The 7759-nt window shown below is 41.2% G+C and overlaps 1 long non-coding RNA gene across 2 annotated transcripts; it reads right to left on the bottom strand.

Annotated features, from left to right (window-relative positions):
* Positions 1 to 410: 410 nt before the first annotated feature.
* LOC112956012 lies at positions 411 to 4493 on the bottom strand. Of its 2 annotated transcripts, none has more exons than XR_003250982.1 (4): positions 4454 to 4493; positions 2201 to 2405; positions 1405 to 1479; positions 411 to 641 (listed from the first exon to the last, which is right to left on the bottom strand). It is a non-coding gene; the product is annotated as an uncharacterized LOC112956012 (long non-coding RNA). The 2 variants fall into 2 exon arrangements; XR_003250981.1 differs by lacking the exon at positions 4454 to 4493 and adding an exon at positions 3150 to 3267.
* Positions 4494 to 7759: the final 3266 nt, after the last annotated feature.

Here is a 7759-nt window from a genome sequence, read left to right as displayed (position 1 = left end):
GCGCGCCGTCCGCCTCACGGCAGCGGCCAAAGGCGGGCGCGGCGCGCTGCCGCGCGACGACCGTTAACGGCCCGCGGCAGCCGTTAAACGGCCGGCGCCGCGCCCCGATAGCAGCGAGGAGACATGTCTGGTGTCACACTTGGCATCCCCCTGTGCGAGGGGGTGCAGTCTTGAGCCAGCCGTAACCCCACGTTTGCCCCAAACAAGGGAAATTATGCACAATAACGCCAGCACTTTTGCGCCTGTAAAATGCTAATTTTGCCCACAGGGTTATGAGGTGCGTGGGAAGCAAGGCAGGGAGGCAGCTTCCAAAATGCAAGCTAATGCACGGGCAAAATATTTGTGCATGTATGTGCAATTATGTTGTTTGCAAGGCAAAGTTCACACACAGAACAACAAATAACAAAATAGGCAGAAGAGCGCCTCGGCTATATAAATTAGCTGCAGGACATAATTGCTTACCAGTATGAGACAATAAAATAAAGTATTAACTGCTGAAAACACCCTGGACAAGCTTAGGTCAAAGTTACGAATGCAGAAATGCCAGAGTCAACCACAAGACTGAATTTCTCTTACAACATAGTGGTCTGTAATAAAAATATTTGAGTCCATCACCAGGAGACTACAGCAGCTTTCTGGAGCTGCAAATAAAAAAAAACAATAATAAAATCTCATCTAACCGTTCCAAGTAATACACTGCTACTGCAGCACTGTTTCACAGTCTGTGACAGTGTCGCACCATTAATAAGTGTCTGGGCCCATATTAAATATGATAAAAGTGATAAGCAGTTTAATTTTCCCTGCCAAGTGTCGACAGCCACAGTGCTGGCAGTGATGGTGACGCTGATGCTACCCCCAGGTTCATCCTGAGGCTCCAGGTGGCATCAATCTCACCACATTGCCTAGGGCTCTGCAGTGACCTCGAGGGAGCTGAAATAAGGCTCTATATCCCCCATAAAGAGAAATCAGATTAATTGAGCAAGCGCAGCGCGCGCTGTTGGTGTAAACGGTGGCTGGCGCGTGGCTCGCTCTGCGGCGCACATCCAGCGGCACGTGCCCGCGCGCGCTCCCAGCCACAAAGGTCTGCTAACCACACAGCCCCCAAGGGCGTCAAACTTCATATGCTCCAGCGTGGAACTGCAGTGAAAATGAATGTCTGCGGCTGACATGCAAAGTCTGCCCTCGCCGCACAGAAATGTTATTCCTTTAAGTCAAACTTGTTAGGCTGCCTTGAGTCTAACCAGGCAACGCAGTTAAGTTTAAGGCAATGTAGAAAGCAGAGCCAGATCGAGTTAAGCTCGAGGACTAGCCTGGATCTACATGCATCCTACAGAACCACTATCCAATTACATACATCAACTACCAATATAAAATCATCCCTTTGGCCAGGGAAATACTACATACCTGTAGCCAGCTTCAGATAAGGTTTTCAAAGTAGCCCTGGCGATTTAGTCACACATCTTCCAACTAATAAAGCAGCTAATAAAATAATAAAAATAAGTTAAACCCTTTGAATAGGTTAAAAGATCAGCTTAAATGGGCATCTGCTTTCAAATGGGAAAGGATCAAGTAGATCTTTGTTTTGAATCAGGGCAATTATTCCATTGACCCTCTTGCTATTGTCACTTCCTTCTGCCTAAATGTTGCCTATTAACCTCAATTTTAAATATAGCTGAACAGCACTGGCAGCTGAGGTTAAGTATGAAAACTTCAAAACATTTTATGTATTTGCATCATTTTTAAGAAATATAAATAAATAAAGATTAAGCAGAGTTTTTCCTTATTAAAGGAATTTCCACAAGGGATGCAACACTCGATTGCTTTGTTATAACCAAATCCCACCTCACATTCTTACAGTAGAATTTCTCCTATCCCATGACAGAAACCCAAATGCCGATGAACCCCACCAGCACTAACAGGGGAAAGAGCAGTCTGACTGTTTCCACATGTTTCTTCACTAAATTTCTGGCTAAAGTGTTCAAGTACATAGTCATCAGAAAAGCCTCTCCTCTGCATCAGGGGGTTGCTCAGCCGAGATCACATACATGTGCTGACAAAGTACTGAAGTCTGTCTTTAAAACGAGTATAGCATCATTGCTGTCAATATAAATAATTCATCTCTTACAGTCTAAACTGTTAAAATTTCTCAATTTTTATCTAGTGTTCTGAGTAAACAAGAATATCTTGAAGGAAATCTGACCTTGAAGCGACAGATATCCAGAAAAACAAGCGGAGTCCTTAGCAGGAATACAGACTTGCATGGGAGCTTCTGGGGTTTCCAGGCAGCTTTCTTCTAGTAGCACCAAGCATCCCTTTCAGGGATTGGCCATGTTCAGGATTTATGTTGCTAAGCTTTCTCAGGGCCACTATTCTTAGAAATTATTCTTCTCAGCTGTGTTATTTGCCTGTGGGAACAAGTTCAAACAGAGGAGCACCGCAAACACATTGGAATCAGAACAGCATTTTCTGATGTAATTTCATCAGCGTAAATCAGGCACATTTTGACTAATTCCAGCTGAAATATTTCTGATTTTCAGTGGGATGACAATTCCATATCGTTGGCACAGAATGTGCTGTTACTGAAAATAAGACCAGTCTCCTCTTTATGGATTTGGGATGACTTAAGCACAGAATGGTTAAGCTAAACTCTTAAAGTCAGAGCGGAAGTTTCTTTCATAATTAAGGGCTGAATCCTGCTCTCACTAGTCCCAAGCCACTCATTAATTGAAATTCTTTGCATGGAAGTACCAGAGTTGCCATAATACAGGGCATCAAATAATCTTTCTACATCATTTGTTATCACTCCTTTTCTCTAAAAGTTAAGCCATCCATCATACATGCCCACAAATCAGCAGCACTGACACAGGGGAAGAAAACAAGGGAAAAAAAATTTCTTCTTGACCCTCACAGCAACCAGCTTACACTGCTGAAGCAGGAAGCTTGTTTGTCCCTTACATTGTTTTAATCCAGCACATGCAGCTGCAAATGTTGCCTTTGCTCACAAAGCTCCCTTAATCCTTTTTTTAATTCTAGTAAACTCCTTGCCTTGATGACTGCTTACAGCAATTGGATTCCATAAACAGAAAATACACTGCATGAAATAACACTGTAAATGCATTCTGCAAGGTGTTGCTCTGCAACACACTGACCTTCACTAGCGAAGTGAGTATCTGCTCTACACTTAAATTCTCCAGTTGTATCAACAAGCCCATCATTTACTGACCACCTCAGATCTTTCTTTAGATAAGAATGCTCAGTGTTTTAAAGAGTTAAGCACACCCCCCTTCACCCTCTTTCAAGTCTTCCCTCCACCATCAGGTATATATATCCCTTCTCCCTATATCTTTTTCCCGCCCCCTCCCTTTACTCTGTACAGCTGTGACTTTTTAAAGCTCCTGAGCAAAATCCTGGTTCTCAGGAACACTGCCTGAGCACTTGTGCAGAACACACATAAATGCAGAGAAGCCACAGCAAACACAAGGTTAAGGTCTTCTACCATGTGGAGTCCCATGCTGGTTAGCCTGCTGTGTTGAAGTCAGTGATTGATTTTAATAGGAGCAGGGCTGAGCTAATGTTGGCACTTTGGAAAATCCCACCCAAGGGATTAAGTGATATCAGAAGTGCTGGAGGCAGGTTAACTGAGGGGCATTTCCACTAATGGGGAATGGTGCAATTGTCATTATTAATTTGCCTTCTCTAAAGTGTAATTAAGATGTACATATTTTATGTCTTCAGGAAAAATTCAGTGTGAAAATATATCTTTATTTTTAGAGTTTCACTGAGAGACAGATAAATGAGTGGCTTTCTGCAGTTCACCTACAGACCTTAAGATCTATTATGCCCCCAAGATCTACTCATACTCTCCATCTCCCTTTCTTTTTTCCTCCATCCAACCTAATACAAGTGAAAATAATGTGGCTGTCAGTTGCATTTGCAGTATTACCACTGGACATTCATAAAATAAAGGTTTTTATTATCTCCTTGGAGATGGGAGGCGGAGCCAGTATTCTCTTTCTTACAGTACCTACAAAACCAGAAGAAAAAAAAATCACAGTGGAGAAGATGAATGAGAAGAGGTCTATTAGCATAGGAAAAGAAAAAACAAGGTGCCAACAGCAGCAAGGGGGATGATGTAAGCAAATGCTAATACGGAGACATTGACATTTTTTGGAAAAGTCACTACAGGATGAGAGTGGGCATTCTGTAAAGAAAGACAAAGCTCTGGCAGTGGCTTTGCATACAAATCTGCAGGCGATATGTCCTGAAGTACTTTGGGTTTCTTCTGAGGGATGCCACTGGAAGCTATGAGGCCACACATGCCTGAGAGTTATCAGGGTCTGGCCAATATTTCACTCAAGACACAAGGCACAAGACCCTAGATAGGATCTTTACACACATTAGTTCAAACAACAACTAGAATTCTTAGTATAGGAGCTAACATTATGCCACGTACCTTCAAAAGCACCAAACCATCCTATTTCTTGTTGTGCTATGGTGGAGGTTTGTTCCATAGCATCACAATGAGGAGACATAAATATACCAGAAGTGTTGAGAAAAGTCATTACTGTATACAGTCCACAAGGTGTTTAAAATACTAAGTGAGGTGAATGGCAGAGCAGGGTGTGAAAAAAAAAACCCAAAACACCTGTTCTTGTTTCTACTCCCTACTTTTTTTTTCTACTTCAGAGCTTAGTGTTACTCTTCAGTTCTGATGAAAAATTGTTCTCTTCTTGCAAAGACCTTTTGCACCTCATTTTTAAGACACCGTGGCTCTAGCTGATATTAAACTGGAAAGTCATGATAATCCAGGGTCTGTCTGGATTAGGATTTCCCTGTGTCAGGTTGGAATGCACATCTCAGCAGGGCATAAATGGCATAAAAGAAGCAACAAGTGGTCATTTGCCTTTCAGATCAGTTTTAACCTTCAAGTTTTACTTCCTTCATGCTAGTGGTTTTTTTCATTTTAGTCTGAAATGGATTCTATTAGTCTACTAATCTCACTTCAAAAAGGAAGTCTACTGGTCATTTTTGAGTTATAAAAAGACCAATATTTGAATTTAAGTGTTAAAAGTGCCTTTCCTTTGGGACTAAATGCAGTTAATCCTCATTAAGGAATAATTACTTGCTAAATCTGATTTAATAATAACTAAAGTATAGGTGATTTTGCAAATACGCAGTAAGGCACTAGATTTTCAGTCAAGTTCCTGTCCTAGATGGAACAGAATTTTGGAGCTCCTGCCTGCACAGTGTGAATATCCCTTATGCTACAGCTCGCTTTCCCCTTTTCTCTACAGAATGATATATTTTAAAATCAGACAAACTCATCTATGTCCTGGCGATAACTAGAGGGAGAGGCTTTCTGTGCGTGTGGTGCAGCCCTGTAGCAGTTTCTGGAGCTGTGGAGACAGAGCAAACACCTCTCTGGTACAACGCTGGCACTACCGTTTGTTTTTCTCATTGCAAGCAACTGTTCTTTCCCAGCCATCCTCAGCCCTGTCTTGTCCCTGGATCTTGTTCGGGACTGAGATTTACTCAAATGGACCTTTTCCCCTTGAGGAGCCAGCTGGCACCAATCGAGCTGCAAGACTGGGGAGAAAGTTCAACTTTCCCCCGAAGTTCTGTGCTATTTAGCTGTATCAAATATTTACACAGCACAACTATTTTTTTTCATGCCATTTTTGTGCATATGTGAATTATTTGACATATGCCTTGTAAATCATATATCAGGATTTCCTGGAATTTCTGTCTTGACCACTTGAAGTGACATTGGCTGGACTTGTCACATTTTTTAGAGAAGTAGTTTAAACTGGTGCAGTTGTTCTTTAACTCGAGAATGACTGAAAATAGTTGCAGGAAGCTTCAGATTCTCTTTGGAACAGCTGTATATGAATGGTCAGTAGATTTTTGAACAGTAGATTTCAGCTCTATTTGCATTGTGTTTGGAAACTTTTGCAGTTTATTTGAAAGATAAAAATAAACAAACATTTGAGCATATTTAACATGCTCTGTATGATGTTTCTAGACTTTAAAAAAGAGTGTCTTCATGATTTTTGGAATACTTCTAGTGATGAAGTGGGAAGAACGAAATGGCAATTCAGAATAACTTCCAAGATTTGTATTCAAGATTTAATAGGTAAAAATCAAAGCAATCTTCATTAATAATTCTTTCAGTGAAATTTTTCTTCTTGAATCTTAATGTATACTTTTGAGGTAGACTATTCAGGAATGCTAGTTTCAAGAGAATTCAACTGCTTTAAATATCAGTGTGATATCTGGTATAACTAATAATGGGTGTGATATACTAGTCAAACACCACACATGTGTAATGTATACAGGTAGACACATACATAGATGTCGACATCCACGTAAAATGTACTGCAGCACTAAGGGATTACCTCTGGCTAAATGAAGAGCGGGATTAAGTGAACATATGGTGTTAAGAAAACTGGAAATGAAATCCCCCTCAATCCTAACTCTGCCACACTTGCATTCCTTATTAGAGGATTACTTCTGAGTCAGCGTGGACAAGCTTTCTGAGCAAGAAGTCCATGGACAGGAAGTTTCACGGATTGGTACTGGATTTGAGGGAAATCCTGCCAAGTGACTGTCTAGGTGAAGGGTACTTCAGCTCCTCTAGAACCTTAGAGCTCGTTTTTGCTTTGTGCTCTATCAATGCGTACATGTAGTCAAAGAGAGGTCTAAGAGAGGACTTAGTGGTTCCTTTTTACTCATTATCATATTGTGCCATGTAACTTTTTGCTTTTCTGTAAGTCAGACTACAGTTATAATATGATGATGCCTTATTACAAGCCTTTCTATACATAAATACATATTAAATAATGATGGGAACTTGTAAGCTTACACTAAATTGACATTTTTGATCCATAAAAATCTGTTTCAAAAAGTAATCTATTACATTAGTTTTAAAAACAACTGTTTTCTTGATTATTTACCTGAAAGCTATATTTACAGCAGATTAAAAAAAAAAGATCACTGCAACATCCATTATACAAATAGTGTGGTCTCACACTGGAGACCACAGAGTGAACATATCTCTGGAGAAGAGACTCCACAGTTCCCCTGCACAGTAATCAAATGTATACCATTACATTTAGCAGTATAGCCAGATCACATTTACCTCACAACCTCAGTAAGTTCCTCCAGACTGCAGTTTGGAAGTCACCTTAAAAGTGCGTTTTTCCTTAGAGCTTAGGTTATTCTGAAGTCATGCTTCTTCCTCCTGATCCTCCCAAAGACCCATTCATGTTAACCTCTTTGCCCTTGGAGCCTCTTCCCATAAGCTTTCAATTCTTGCTTGCATAACTCTTTAAAATCTATCCATCTCTTCCTGTTCAACTGACCATTTGCCTTCTTCTCCCATGAGAACAATCTGTTTTCTTCTCTGCATCCTAAAATAAACTCCCTGAGCAAATATACACAGCCACTGCACGGACCCTTAGAAGCCTTTTGCATATGCACCCCGTTTTGCCATGTGCAAAGCTGGTAACAGCCACCCCACAACCAGGGAGAATAGGGGTGTCTCAATACAGCGGCCTGGCAATGCTTAGAGGGTGCAAAGTCACTGCGTGCAACTCCCTGTTTTCATCTTTGCTGTGCTTGTCCTTCCTTTCCCATTTCCTCCTCTAGATACTCTTGCAGTTCTTGGAAGTGAAAGGACCAACTGGCAGCTTCTCAGTAAGACACAGGTTGTTCGTTATGTGAGTTCCTGGTCGAAGGAGCACTGGGACTGGGTGCTGGG

Source organism: Nothoprocta perdicaria, unplaced genomic scaffold (assembly GCF_003342845.1).
Source record: "Nothoprocta perdicaria isolate Ctin4 unplaced genomic scaffold, notPer1 scaffold_11, whole genome shotgun sequence".
NCBI lineage: Eukaryota > Metazoa > Chordata > Aves > Tinamiformes > Tinamidae > Nothoprocta > Nothoprocta perdicaria.
Note: the sequence above shows the minus strand (reverse complement) of the source record. Positions and strands in the feature narration are given on the sequence as shown.